Genomic DNA, 16,072 nt, shown 5'->3' on the forward strand with positions numbered 1-16,072 from the left:
GTGGGTCGACTCTCAGAATTCTTGATTCTCATGATTGATCGTCGGAATCAACGAGTTCGGACCTGTCAGAATGCTAAACGCACAACTGTTTCGCTGAAAATAAAAGAAGCGCTGTCGCTACACGTAACGGTTGCTTCTGATCTGCCGCAAGGCCGGAGATCAAAGGACTCGAGACCAAAGACGTGTCCTCTCGAAGAGTTATCCGGATAGTCGAGTTTCGATTCCGCTAGATTAATACTTGGTACAAAACAGGCGAAAAGTTTGTTCGTCGCGGCGTTAAGCTATGAGCAAAAATTACCTCGAACATTTAACTTTCAATCTTCACCCACAATTGTTAAATTGAAGAAATGTTCTCCGTCTTTCGTCGTTTCGTTCGTCCGCTCCGTCATTCCTGTTTCAACATTATCATCATCATTACGATTTTTCTGGTTTTATTTATTTTATTATTTTTTTTTTTTTTTTTACTTCCAATTTTAACGCCCCAACTTTGCGAAAGTTTGTTCTAGCATCGGGGGGGCGAGTCGACGGAATTCGGATGAGGGGTCGGTCTAGCGGCGAGAGAGATTGAACGCGGTAGACGAGCCTCGGGAAGAGCGGAGAAGGGGAACGAGGTCCAGTTTTCACGGAGCTAAAGACGGGTACAAGGACTCGGAAAGTAGATCTTAATTCGTTTACATCATAAGGGCGGGACATAGCTTCGTGCGAAGCTTTTGGAGAATGGAGAGAGATGGCGAATGCGGAAGAATAGCGGGACAAAGACGAGGGTTGGTCGTAGTTGGTAGCGTTAGTGGCGACGGCGGAGGTGAAGGAAAAGCAGAAGCTGGGAGTGACGGAAAGTTGATGAAGGAGTGGGAGTAGCCGTGACGGGTACCACGGGTACCGGGGGACTAAAATTTCATAATTATTTCGAATGCAATTAGAGGCAATTACTTAAAATTAGCTTAGATCTGCGTTTAAACACTGACGGTGCTTCTTGTCGCGTGATATATGACGTGGGTCGAGATGCACACCCCGTTCACGGTAACTTTTGAAAGCCGATTTACTCGGTAGTATGGTTTAACTTTTAACTATCGAAGGTAGCGCAAATTGGTGTAACAACATTTTTACTCGAATTCACTTCTCTCTCACGTGCGAAATTTTCAATGTGCTTTTACTTTTAGCGTAATTGAATACTTTTTGAACGTCACCCAAGTGTTTCAGAAACAGTTTCATTTGATAAAAAAAAAATTTAATCTGTTCATACGTTTCAACATTCGGTTTGCTCTTCCAGATTTTTTTAGCGTCTCGGTAGATTGAAAATAGTTTTCGCCAAATTCGGGCACCGCTATCTTCATAGAAGTACTTCTAGAAGTTTCAAAATTTGCAGCATTCGAAACGAAAATCTATTTTCAGAGGCTTCGCTCGTGCTACGAACATAAAATGAATCCTGATCATCGCATGATGTCATTTTCGAACGCTTCGAAAAAATACCATCGAGGCTATTCGAAGGGATGTGGAGGATGAGATTCCCGATAAAAAATTGATTGTTTTTGAAATTCCTGAGCGACCTTGGCAAAAATTTTTCTTGGAGATTAAGTCGAATATAAAAGTCCCTCGACGTCTGCAAGGGTGAGATCGAGATTTCGGAATTTTCGGTAAAAAATTGTCAGTTAGCTAATACGTATATATGTATATATATATATATATGTGCTGTGAAATATAAAGTAGAGAGGGATGAACGACGTAGGCATGAATATGAATGAAGCAAATTTTTATTCATGACCGGATTAATGAAATAACTTTAAGCTAATCTTGATGTTTTATTCTACACGGTTGAATATGAATTTCAGAAAAACAGGCCGAACCAATGGAAAGCTTTCGCGTCTATACGTTCACTTGAAAGTACTGTAGAAATTTCCATCGATCCTATCAACCGCGTTGCAAACCCACACAGCTGCACAATCGCTTTTCATACGGAGTTAATAATTCCGGAGATAATCCCAGGGGCAATAATTCAACGTCACTTTAACGATTGATATCGGGTTAATTTAATGATTTTAATTCACACCGAAATTAATCCCCGTCGTTTTCGATATACATTCCACCGGTATAGGCGATCTCCGCGCTTACCTATACCGCCACACGTAATGGACCATCGTTGTTATATACTTTCAGTTTGTCCGCCGTGTGTTTATCATACCTTTACACACAGCCCGCCAAAAACAAGTGAATCGCGTTTCGATAACACCGTTCTCCCCCGGGAAGAGTTATCCCGAAATTATTTACAGTCACATACCTACCTGCCAACCTACTCCCGGCGTCGCCCACGGTGGGCATGTACTACGTACCTATGTACCGAGTATGTATAGGGGTCCATATACCTGTAGGCCGGTGGACGATAATGCGTCAAATCGGCAGGGCGCAAAAACTGTCAATATAGGTAAAAGCTAAAAACGCAAAAGTTACCGTGAAGATGATATAGGGTGGGCAGCGTGCCAGCACAGTACCAAGCCCCTCATCGATCGCGCCTCTTCCATCTTTCTCCCTCCGATCTTCTATCCTCTTTCGACTCACGTCTACCACCTTCGCGCTCATACCTACCTTTGGAGAGCGGTAGGCGGGCAACGTGCCAGCACACACTGATGTAATTAACACCCGGTCTGACTCTGACTCTGCCTCCGACTCTAACTCTACAACCGTTGCTGCTGCCGCCGCTGAATATGGTACCCTCGCCGGTTCTGCCGCCGCTTCTACCGCTTCTGCCTCCGCTCCGCTCCACGCTACAAAACTAACTCAAAATACCGAAAGATCGTAGGATTCCTCCTCATCCGCGTACGAACCCACCCCATTCCCGGAATCCTCATCCCTTCCTTATTAGTCGAGGAGCCGCTAACTACCGCCTCGAGGGGTGGTAACGTATCGTACCTGAACGACATCGCAAAAATTGCGTCAGATTCTTTCCGCAGCTAAGTCCGATCGTAATTGAGTGAGATTTTTTTGGGAAAATTTCGAAAACCTAACAAGGTATCGGGTGTTTGCCCGCGCGAAACGTGCTCGGTCAAAAAGATTCTACGTTTCGGGATGAAAAAATGTCTTCCTTTTGCATTTTCAGACAAATTATTTTTACCTACCGAGGTATCCCAAAGAACCCCCTGATCATGCACATCTTCGAACGAATTTGAATCCGAAATTAATTAAAACAAATCAGAAATCATTGACGGTGCTCGATGATCAATATTTTATGGTTTGCATTATTTGCACCGTATACCTTATAGGAGTATCGATGAACTGTCGGTGAAGCGGAGTACCAGATCACTTGGACGTTTTGTACCGGGTAAATTTATCCGACCGTGATCCAGTTCGCACGAAAGTGGATCTGTCTTAATTGAAATGGAATAAGCGCATCTAATATAAGACGCCCGGAGGTTTATTTTTCGTTGCTCCTAAGGCGAGAACAAGTTAATAATTGAGAGAAGCCGAACTTCCTCATAAGGTAGAGGGGATGACAAAGGTGCGGTTTTAAACACGGTGGAATATATGGGACGAATAATCCGTGAGGTGCGATTGGAAGGGCAAAGAACGGAAACCAAGCGAGTCGGAAATAAGAGGTTCCCGTCGAATCTGGCGTCGGGGAGGCTCGGCCCATAAAAAATGATAATGTTCCGTCGGAGGATTTGAATTTTTTAAAGCATTCCTATCCAAACAGAGATAAAGAGAGAAGAAAAAAGCTTCTTTACTGAATAATTAGCAAAAAGAACAAAGGGGTTTCCGACCAATTCATCCATTCTCCTTCCGCCCATTGCCTCTCGACACTCGCTCTCAGAATTAATTATCCCTTCCGTCGACCGACGTGGTCCAGGGATCTCGTTTCGTTGATTGCGGAGCTCGGGGGGAGGGGGGAAGACACTACGGCCGACGCTATAGGCGTCGAACTCGTAAAACGAACCCGGCTAAATAATTTCCCAGATTCTGACCCCAAACATTGCACCTCGTATAACACACTCAGCATTTATCTTGTCATTCCACCTAACGAACAGCCTGCAGCATCGCCCACCGTGTGTGTCATTTGCATATTTCAAGACTTTTGGACGCAGACAAATGCGTCATTCGAAAGCACAGCTCTCTGATTCTTGCTGCCTCATAATCGATATGCTGGATTATCGAAGGGGGAACAGTGGTATCTGCATCGCTCGTATCCGCACAATCGCGATTCGAGGAAGTAATTGAGTTTCAGATTCTCGCACGTTCTCAGAAGATAATGATGACTACCAAAATATACATACGGCACATGATAGCATATCTAGGTCTCCAGTTTCGAGAAGAGTTATCTCGTCACGGAATAACTAGTAAGAGTTACATGGATCTAAAACTCGAGCAATTTTTTAGAGCTTTTTTCCGTCTTCCCAACGGGTGCGGCGGTTGCTGATCCGTTAAAACTAGAACCGGCGAGATTTATTATTTGCTGAGCAAGTTCCAAACTGGAAACTGCAAAAAATGTTTAGTTCTATAGATAGGGACAACCTTGAACAGTTTTGTTACAGTTTTCTCCGATATGTCGATAAATCGCGCGCTACGAATATCTCGATCTCGAGATAAAAAAAGATTTCGTCCTCTGTTTGGATAACTTTTTCATACTTCCCGGAGCAGCCTGCCTTATCCCTCTAAACTGTGATCCCTTCTGGCTTGACTTGATCCTGCCCGGTCCTTTTGGTCATCTCTCCTGGTAACGACAGTCACGGCCGTACCCTCGTTATGACTTCAAATCAGTCTGACTTTCTTTTCTTCTCCGAGTTCTTTTTTTTTTTTTTCTTCTTCTTCTTATCTTTTCATTTCTTTTTTCGTTTTCGTATCAACACTACGAGGCCGCAGAGGTCTCTTCTGCGCACAATTTTTCTCCCCGCGCTTATCATCCCACAATTTCTCGTTCTTCCCCGTTCCTTCTGCCTTCTATCCTCTTCTCTAAATTTTCCGCTCTCCGCGTCGCGGTTGGTTCACTCCGCCCACAAGCGACACGAACCGCTACTGCTGGGAAAAGCTCGAGATCTCTCCGGGACTCCTGGAGGAGACGTGCCCGACCAACAGTCGCCACGGGCTATTGTCCGTGGGCTGCGGAAAGAAGGAAGGGCGGGCAGAGGGGGGAAGGGGGGGAACTATTAGGCGTCTAGTTTAGTGGTTACAGGCCCCTACGGTCCCCTATCTCGCGCTTTCCTTTAATCCTTGCCAAGTTGCACGTGGCATCCGGGGAACAATATAGCGTCGACCCGTTTCGTCTGACGTTAGGATTGGCCAAATGGTGCGTTACCAAGAATAGCTAATCTACGAAAAGATTTGCACTTCCGTAACGTTGAACTGGTTGAACGTCTGATACTTTTTATTGTATCGAAAATGCATGCAAACCTTTTCAAGATGGTTAGATGCCTGTACCGGAAATAAGTCCAAGTGTGAGCGAAATATGTATTTCTTTGCATTCGCAGTTGAGAATAGTACGTGGTTATCCGTTTTTCCGATATCAGGAGTTCCGAGTTCGCAGTTGATATGAATCGTCCCTACCTGTATAAATCACGCGGAATTAAGAGCTCGGTGATAATGCATTGTGCTCAAAGACGGAAAAGCGATTAAAAAGGTAGGGGTGCGATAATTTTTTATCACACCTATTATTGACGGTAAAAAAATTTGAAAAAAAATTCTAGATCGTAACTTTAGTATCCTGTTCTATTCAATTGAATCGAAAGTTACCAAGCCAAAAAAACCCCAAGCCTATAGCGTTAGATTTTTTTCAAAATTGGGGCTGGAATTTGATATTTTTTATAGGTTCTTCTATGATGTACAAATGTACACAAACCGTGATCATAAGTGGCACACGTAAACACTATGCGATGCTATTTAGGTTTGCGCAAAATATCCCTAGTCGAATTTACAGCAGCGCCACAGCAGAGGTGGGGGGATCGCATCGACCGGCCACGATCTGTTATGGTCCACGGCGTGTTAACCTCACAAAACTGACACAGCCATTCAACGATGATTTAACGATGAACGAGACGCGTTGGCAGTCTGAAGGAGTTGGCAGTTAGAAGTTAGCATGCAATTATTATCCTTAATGCGTCTCGTTTATTGTCCTTTTCTTACAACAATCATTTCGAATGCATCAATGGCAAGTGTTCACTCTGTCATCGACGGAGATCATCCTATCCTATTTAATTCACCATATAATTCGTCTGACCAAAATAACAACATTAGTCGTGGTTTCTACGATATTATCGACGGATAGATTCTAATATTTTCGGTAATCATAACAGATCGTGACCGGTCGATGCGAGTCGAGCGGCGCCGGATCCCCCCACCTCTGCTGTGGCGCTGCTGTAAAGTCGACTGGGGATATTTTGCGCAAGCCTAAATCAAATCGCCTAGTGTTTACATGCGCCACTTATGATCACGGTTTGTGTACATTCTTCTTAGGAATCCGAATTTGGAAGCCAAATTGATCTATCTATAAAATTGATCGAGTGATCGCCAATTTTTCGCTTTCCAGATCAAAAAAATAGAGATATCTCGAAGAGAAAAATTCGTAGCTTAATTTGACCAACGGATTCGTATTCCGGGGGGCAAAATACGTTAGTGAAGTGCCCTACGGTCGATTTTCAAAATATTCAATTTTTCGCCCAAAAATCGAAAAAATCCAAAGGGGTACCCCTTGGATTTTTGTCGATTTTGGACCAAAAAAAAATATTCCATTTTATATGCTATTCTGATGCATTTTTACCTCAGAAAATCGAATCTGGAAGTTAAATTGACCTATCTGCAAAATTAAACGAGTTATCGCCAATTTTTCACTTTTTGGAGCAGAAAAATTGAGATATCTCGATAGGAAAAATTCATAGGTTGACAAAATAAAAAATTCTCAACATACGTGTGGAATGCAATGATGCGAACAAAATCACGGGACAAAATCTTAAACGACGAGTGAAATAAATTGCGACGCGTGTAGTGCTACTGGGTACAAAAAACGGAAGAACATAAAAATTTAGTCACACGGTTAGTTGCATACGGTATATTTCAAACACGTATATACAAATATGTGTGTTGCTATTATCGCCGTAACAAAGACGTCGGTGTAAAGTTTATTTCTCTAGGGATCAGCTGGGTATAAAAATTTGGAGTTTCTAGGGTGCGGTATAGGTAGGTATATATAGCGTTGGTAATTTTCAAAAGTACTTTCCCGCCGTCAACCACAACTACGAGGCGATGGTTCGTGTGATATCAACGCGTTACGGAACAGCGAGGAATTGAGAGAAATATGAGAAAAATTGCAGTCAGGTGAGAGGAATGGAAAAAAGCAACCGAACGAACGAACAAAGGAAAAGAAAAGGCAAGAAATTAAAATGCGAAAGAAATGATAAGGCGACATTGGCAAGCCTGAGAAAATTCCTCGGGGCTTTAAGAAAACGTGAGAAAGACACGGAGAAAAAAATGAGAATAAATGAATAAAGGTGGAAAAAGACAGGAGCGGCGAAGAAATGTAGATAGGTGACAGAAAAAAATCCAGTTCGATATTCGGCATGGAAATTAATCGTTTCGTTATACTCGAGAAGTTATTCGATGATATATCACGGTTATTATCCTTCGATCCCCAGGCAAATTTTTACGTCATAACACAGCCGCATTCCTAGTTCAGATTCCACCCCGATTTAAACTCGCGGATTTCACCGCCGTGTACAGGAAACGGGTGCAAAGAAATGTATATCATATATAGAGGGCATTTTACGTCAACTCGAACAGCTGGTTTCGACACGAAATATTCTGATTTTTCTTCGGATCTTCTCAGCTCGTAGCAGGCAATCTTATAAAAGCTCGCATTATAAGTTTTTGCGTTTTTTTTTTTTCAAAAGTGCTCCGTTCACCTATCGAGCTCTTATAAAGGGCCATTCCGTGAATGGAACTTTGCGAAAATTTCGGAACCGTAATTCACTACTCAAATCCGATTTCTCAGAACAAAAATTGGAGGCAAATAATTTTCTCCTATTGCTTTCGTTATATATTTTTCGAAATCCTCAATCACTTGACAACGATGATATCGAACATCATTGAAAATTAAACAACGATCTCGTTCGCTTCTAATCGTGTTCAAAATTTCACGCGATTGAGAAAAAAAACCACAAAAAAAATTCGAGCAAAATTAATTTTTCCAAGAAGTAGAACTGCACCGATGTACCATTAGCAGAAAGAATTGTAATCAAAAGAGAAAAAAAAAAGAAAATGTGCGAGGATGATAATCATCTGGAATTGACATAAAATGCCCCGTACGTATGAACGGCAGGGGTGAACGAAGGGATGGTGAACGGCTGCGATGGGGAGGTAGGAAATTCACGGCAGGGGAATGGGGCATTGTGTACAAAGTGCCGGGTCCTGCACCCCCACGCTTCGGATTGGCGGTACGAAACTCGGCGTGGGTACCATTAGCCTACTGCTTTTCAAACTCGTCTCTACTTAAGCCCTCGACCCGTACCAAAATTTGCTTCCCTTCGTTTCCACCCCGCAAATCCGCTCACCAGCCTGCGAACGTTTTATTATAATTTATAAGTCTACCCTTCTCGATATCAAATTGGATCAAACTAGGGTTGGCAGTATTAAATTATTAATTTGTAATTAAGTCATGTTTCTGACACCTTCTCGCGTACGAAGTACAAATCGCATTGTTTGTCGGGGGGATGAGAGCGTATCGAGTATTTTCTATATCCAGCCGAAACTATGCGTGTGAGTGCGTGAAATATGACGATGATGTTCGAAACGGGGTCCGAAGAGATCGGAAAAGGACGGAGATAAGACGATTTATCCCGGGCACAATGGATATCGCTTACAATGCCTTAATACCGCGTCGAGTGGTTCTCTCGAGTGAGACGGGCTTTAAAAAATGTCATAAACGTAAAAGGGTTTATGGGGACGTCTCGGCGTGGTCAGTAGATATCGGATACGTACTCGTACATGAGTAACCGTATACGTAGTGCTGTATAACATGGGTAGACACAAGTACGGTTACATCCATGTAAGGGGTGCATGTGTTTTTCATACCGACGCACCAGTCGATAGGTCTGAAGTTGGTTGAGTTGGAAATTCATGTCAACTGAATCTACCGGAGAAACAGTAACTCGAACCAAAATGATAACGCAGCGTGAACGATGGGTACCATACACAGTTCGAAATATGAATAACGCAACATTTGGCCTGTGAAAATTTAATTCAGCAATTTTCTCGTAATAACGTGAACTCAGGGAAAGATGTATTTGATAACATGCACTCACGATGCGCGAACGTGTTCGGTCTCTTCTTTTATGTAACGAGACCGAGGTTTTCAGTGGGAAAACAACACACTTGGGTTTGAACCTTTGTAATTGGGAGCAGGAAGCTCGGGTACCTAGACCGAATGTAGAGAAGGAAAGCACGGTACAATAATAAGTACATGGTGGTGTAAACGATCGTCACAATCTGACATGCTCCGCGTCAATTTACTCGAGTTGTAACTCCAATGCTTTGTCAAGAGGCATGACGGGCTTTTCTGGAGGAAGAAGGGTGAGGAGAAATGCTTCTCTGAAATTTCTCTGGTGCCGGCGTATACTTATACTTAAGTAAGTTGGGGGGGCCGGGATTCTATAGCGCCATTGTTTGATCGTTCAAGGTACGTGAAAGTCGATGAGTTAACGGCAAATGGCTTCCCGGGATGATTGCAGATAATAAGGGCTAATTGAACAATATTTGTTACCGAAGTGAAAGAATGTCATGCGGATTTCACTTCGTCACGTTTATCGCGTTTATAAAACTCGAATTATAATTTCACTTTCCTCGAAATTAGACTGCGCATTAAAAGAACAAACTCCAACTAATTACGACGGCGTTATTACTTTCTCCCTACATTGCGCACAGGAAAAAGTCATCCCCGAGCCGTGATACAAAACACATTTAGTACGTTCAATGTGCGTAACATCGATTATAAAGTTACGCAAGACTGATCGAAGAAAAAAAAAATGAAGAAGCGATAAGATGTAAAAATATCGTGCTTCGTTAGACATCGTGTCGAATTTTGAATAGAAATTGGCGAATTAAACGAAGAAGTAAATCTGTAGATCAAATTGAAATGTTCTTTTTCATGCTTTCAAATACCGCTTCGCTACACGCATCGAATCAAACCATTTTTCTTGTGCTAGCTCTTTTCACTCCTCAGTTTTACATGTCTGAAGCATCTCGTGTCAAACGGCGACGGCGTTTTATCTCAATAACATTTTTGAAATTGGATGTAACTACGATGACGTTTTAATACGTACCGGAATTCATTTGAGGAATAGTGAATTAGACGTTTCTGCCGGTTTCGATGTTTCTGTCCCGGTAAACGGGAAACTATATGAGATGTAGGTCTTATTCGTTTATTATTCATCAGGTTATTACGGCACAGTGATGTATCATACATTAATCCCGAGACAGATGAAAATGCGTTCATACATCAGAAGATATACCGGGTTGCCGAAACGATTTCTCAAGTCGATAAAAACTTTTCGTGGGACATATAATTATATGGAAAAACCTTGTTCTTTACTTGCGCGTGGAACTATGCATTTTTCAGTAACCAAAGTGAAACTACGAGATTATGATTTTAAAATTGCAATTCCACTTTTCCCAGGACTTACCAGTCTTTCTATGTAATTCATAATGGGCAGGGAACTTATTCTACGTCCAAATTGAACCGTAGTTTTTATTTCAACATGTCATGAAAATGGTGAAATACCGGGGACTGTTCGTTTTCAACAGAATTGTTTTATTTTCTCGCGGAATCAATTGGTGCCGCACCCGCGTCAAAGTTTGTATGCAAATTTGGAAGTGACCAGATTCGAGGGAAAAAAATTTCAGTTTGGTGTAACATCTACAGAGATTGGAATTAAGAGAGTGTACTAATCTTTGGGAACTTAGGAAAGAGTTTTAAGCTAGGAGAGTTTAAAGAAAAGTAGAATTGAAATTTTCAAATTTCATTCACGTGGTCTCGCAATTCATTTAAGGAAAGAAAATCCCTTCAAATATATTTCGGGAAATTTCATACCGTACAACATTCAAAATTTCGGGTTTTAACGTCGGTAGTCATGTTTTCATTTCTCACACAAAGTTAACCGAAAATGTTTTCGCCTCATTTTCCGGGCCAGAGAGCATCGCTTGATAACATCGACAAGGATCTGAATAGAACCCACCAAAAATTCAGTTGGGCAATATGTCGGCGTAGAATTTTGTGAAAAATTCATCTGTTAGCGTTCGAAGAAAAAAAGGATTAGTCGCAATTTGAAAAATAATCAGGGTCGGATACCTAGCTGCCGGGTTAGCATGGAAAGCACCATACACCGTGGACAAATATGCAAATGCACTTAGCACGTCGAGGGCAAAAGTTAAACTCACGTTCGCTGATGCTACCAATATCGTTGCTACAAATCCGGAATTATTCATAAACAGGTAGCTTGTACGAGGCACATGCAGATTACGATATTACTCTTCCCCAACGACCGCGGCGGACACGGGGAATCGTAGTCCATGGCACGGAACGGTTTCAGGAAGCATTACCCGTGTCCGCTAATTATTACTCGAAGTGTTCGATTTGTAATAAAACGATCGTCGACCGCTCGAAGCCGATGTTATATCACTCGAAACTCCCTAATTCTGAATAAATTTTTCCGCGACACGTGCCACATCCGAATCACGATATTTGTAGCGTAGGAGCGGGATGGGTGGAACACCCATTTCCTCTTTGAAATGTTTTTTCGAAAAGACGAAGTTTACAAAAGCGAACGATACTGAGATACGATCTCTAATATATTAACTGCCAAGCTAATATCCGCTTACATACGTATGTGCCTAGTAAAAATATCACGATTCGGTTGGCTTATAACTCTGATTCCAAGAAAGTCATTTCCTGTTGATTCGATGGTCGTACTCGTTCGGTACATATGAACTCCGTACCTACTTTTGCAGAACGTCATGGAAAATGTTTTCACAAGATAAAGTTGGACATGCAGGTTTCCCAGCGTTCCAGGTTTCATCGGTACTCCACGCAACGGTTGGATTCCTCAAAGCTTCAATGATGCCATGTCATGTGAATTTATTGTTAGTTATGTCATTGATGCTTATGAAAACCTGTGAAAGTGCGATGATTTCCGACGATAGAATTTCTCATTTCAATGCCATTCGTTTCACAAAATATTTATTTGTCTATAAAGTCTCCTCTGGGGCGCCCTGCAATAATTATCCACATTCGACATTCTATTTCTTGGTATTTCCGGGAGTCATTTACGCAGGTCGATTGGAACATCGGGGGATACGAAAACTTCGTTCTATCCCAAGGTGTCAGAGTGAACGAATGGATTGTCTCAAAAATCCATGAATTCACCCCAAATCCCTTCTCAGAGTATACGAATGAAAAGACGCCACGATTACGGAGAAATCGGAGACGAGGCGAGGTGCGGATCGTGTGTCGGGGTTTTCGGGGGAACGAGCGAGAATTAATAATTTCTGCAAAGCTTGGGGTCTTTTTAATCGTGATATAGGAGAGCTGAAAAATCTTTTAACAGAATGATCGCTGCGGCGGTATTATCGCATGAAAGAGGATCATTTCGAAGGGGGTTGAAAGGTGGAAACGTGCCAAGGACTAAAACGAGAGAGACGGAGCGCCGGAGTTCCAAGAACGGGGTTTGAGGAATGTTGGTTTGTACGAGACGTTCGAATCGTTGAGTCGTTTGCAAATCTTTAAAAGACTAGGTGGAGCGGAGCCGTTCGTTCGCGCGCCGCGATATATTCGCCGTATTCGCTTCGTAGCTTCTGTTGTTCGGGTGCACGATGCAGAAATCTCGATTTCTTGGCTCATGGTGGAACGAGATCTCGGATATTACGAATATTTATGGCGGGTAAAGGATTCTATAGTCTATCGCGTCCTGCACCGACTGAAAATATTTTATCCCTCAAGATTACGCGCGCGCACGTAAGTTGCAATCGCGTCCCTCCTCGCCGCGATAAAGTTCGCTCAATAAAATCACGTCAAGTATTTCGCCAAAGATACAACTCCGCGTATACCGAGGACGAAGGTATGATGCCCCCTTCGAAATTTTTAATGTCACTGCGTCGCGTCATATTACAACAGTTTAGTTATGTCGTACCGGAGGCGCTGGAAACGGGGGTAATAACTTGGAGAAGAATTTGCGTGTTGGTGGAGAGGTAGGTAATGGGAATAATAAAAAGGATGAAGAAGAAAAAGAGAGGAAGAGAGAGAAAACAAATTCTGGTACCACACGGAGTAAAAAGCGGAGATCAAGAAAGAAGAGAGGAGCGACGCACGTTGGAAGGTGGAAAGGAAAGGAAATGAAAGTATTACCACCAGGAAGCAATTAGGAAAACGTATAGTCGCTACCCTGGGATTAATTCCGAAAAAGCCGCCTCGCGGAGGGGTGAAATGAGAAGGCGAGAAAAAAAGAATCGTGGAACGCGAAGAAGAGGGAAAAAAAAAAAAATAATAATAATAACAACAACAAAATAAAGTAAAATGAAGAAGAGAACACGTATACACACAGCGCGACCCCCCGCAGCCGGAAGGTGAGAGTATAAATGACAACTTCGGGACGTCGTTCTTCTGTTTGTTAACGACTCCGGCTACTTACGTTGCCCGAGGTCCTACGCATGAATAATCGAACACCGAAACGCTCAGTCGATAATCCTGGAGCGAGAGGATAAAACGCGTCACATCTCCGCCGGTTGTCGATCTATAACGGGTCGTTATTACACAGCTGTGCTTTTCAATGTAATGAATTATACAAGGGTATAAGCTGTTAGAATCGTACACGCCAGATTAAAATGAACACATCACGGTGTGGAAAAACGAATATTTGATTTATTCGGCAGTGGCCGTCAAGGATTATTTGAGTTCTGTTTTATTAGAAATTAATAGGTAGCTGCCATGGTATTCAGGATAATGGCAATATCGGAATTCGTTATGAACACCCTGGCAATGTTTCCGCGGGTATGGTAAACCGATATCGGAACTGTGCGCGAGCACGGAATACTAATCGTATGGAAAATATGGTATAGATATTCGTCATGTTATGCAATAAACTCGCTTTACGAGTCTCGTAAGGATAAATTATTTTTACGGCTTCGCTTATTGTGTGACATATTGTCAGGACGTTCGTCGAGTTTCGAAGAACTAAAACTACGCGGTACACTTCGCGAGCTCACCGAAGTGGTCTTACAAATTTTCACATTATTAAAGCTCATATACGGAAACCAGTCGTTGGAAATTTCAAGAAATTCGCAAATCGTTCGATCGTCTCAAACTTTCATTCCTTCACTCTCCAACGCTGTAACTCCGAACAAATAGATACATCGTTCTGGAAAAGTTTCTGCTACGAATCTTTTTTTCTTTCCAAGAATTTCTCACACGTATAAATTCAGCGAATGAATATCCTGCAGGTGGCGTTGGTAGATGGAAAAACTGAAAAAAAAAGTGATACGGATAGACAAAAAGAATAGAAAAAGAAGAACTATCGAATGAAAGCAGTTTATAGCGCGCCGCTCGCAATATGGTTACAAAGGTTTAACGCGTGGTTTAAATTTGAGAAAAAACAAAATAGTTCCATGCAACTTCTACGTAGCGCCTTTCCCATATCCAACGAGAATTTCTTTTGCTCAACTATTTTTGCTTCAGCAGTGCCTACCTCGCGTTCATTCGCTCCTCTCGAGAAATAATTAATTCCCGAATGAAAGACGGTGAAATATGAAATCCTACTTTCGCTCCACGCCCCTTGCCCGCGCGAGACCCGGTGCGCCGCTACTGCACATTATAAGACCACAAATTACTTTTCATATATTTTTATGACTATTTTCACTTTTTTTTTCTAACTCTTTTGAGTTTATTTTATTTCCGTTTTTCTTCCTACCCGCCGCCTCTTCTTCGTCTCCTCGTCCTTGTTTTTCTGATTTTTCCTCTCGCCATTCGCTCACCCTTCTCGCACCTGCTTTTCCACAACCCCCTCTATTGAAACAAGTTATCCCAGACTCGTTTGCCGTTTCTCGAAGAGATTAACGCGACCAAGGGATTTTTCTAATTGCCTTCCTGATTGTTAATAGCTTAATTTTACCTTGTTCTTGCCAAGAACGTTCAACCACTGACTATACATGTATTTCTAACTTTTTTTTCTCCTCTCTTCTTCCTTGAATTTTTCCTTTTATCAAGGTAAGTCCGACTGTACGTCGAAACACTCGCGATAACGATTCCTTTTCCAGTTACTTTTTTTTCCTCTTTCTCAGAGACTGTAATTATTTTCATAGTTCCTCGAGATGGAAGAACGAATAAAATCTCCTCGATTTACGACGGTTTACGAAGACGTATTACGATATTTTTTAGAGTCGAAGTAAACGTAGAATTCAAGTCAAGGGCGTCTGCTCTCGCCGGTGGGGAATGACGTGTTCTCTAATCGATTCGATGCTCATAGAATTCGCAGGTACGAAGTGAGAATCGTATAAACGGGCGTAGCGGCAGTCTGCACGTAGTGACGGGTTGCACACATAAAGAAGAGCGGACGATGTCTGACCTAACGAACCGCTCTACTACTTAACTGTGTTACAAAACTTTAGGCGAAGTTTCTCACTCCGCTCGAAACTCAAATTGAACATTGTTTTTGTGAGTTTTTTTTTTTGCAGCCGGGGCCAAATATACGGTCAGTTAAACAGACCCGGGTTTTTCCTTCCCCGCCTCCGTCTCGAAAACTTTAGATTTCATTTTTGTCGGTTTTAACGTGATTCGAGAAAAACGTTCCCCTCGCAGAATGCAATAATAACGCTTTGCTGAGTTCAAACATCGAATCGTATCTGAAGTGATTCGATCACAATTCAAATTAATCGACTCTGCTAAACTTACGATTTATTATCGATCACGTTCAGAAAAAAACAAAATTATACATTCGCGATATTCGGGGGATGGAAACTCTTGCCAAAAAGTAATGGTGTATTTTGAAATCGTATTACACGGGAAGTAATTGCGATGCCATAGATATAAAATCAAAAGTTTCGAGTTATTTTTCCA

Source organism: Athalia rosae, chromosome 2 (genome assembly GCF_917208135.1).
Source record: "Athalia rosae chromosome 2, iyAthRosa1.1, whole genome shotgun sequence".
NCBI classification, from domain to species: domain Eukaryota; kingdom Metazoa; phylum Arthropoda; class Insecta; order Hymenoptera; family Athaliidae; genus Athalia; species Athalia rosae.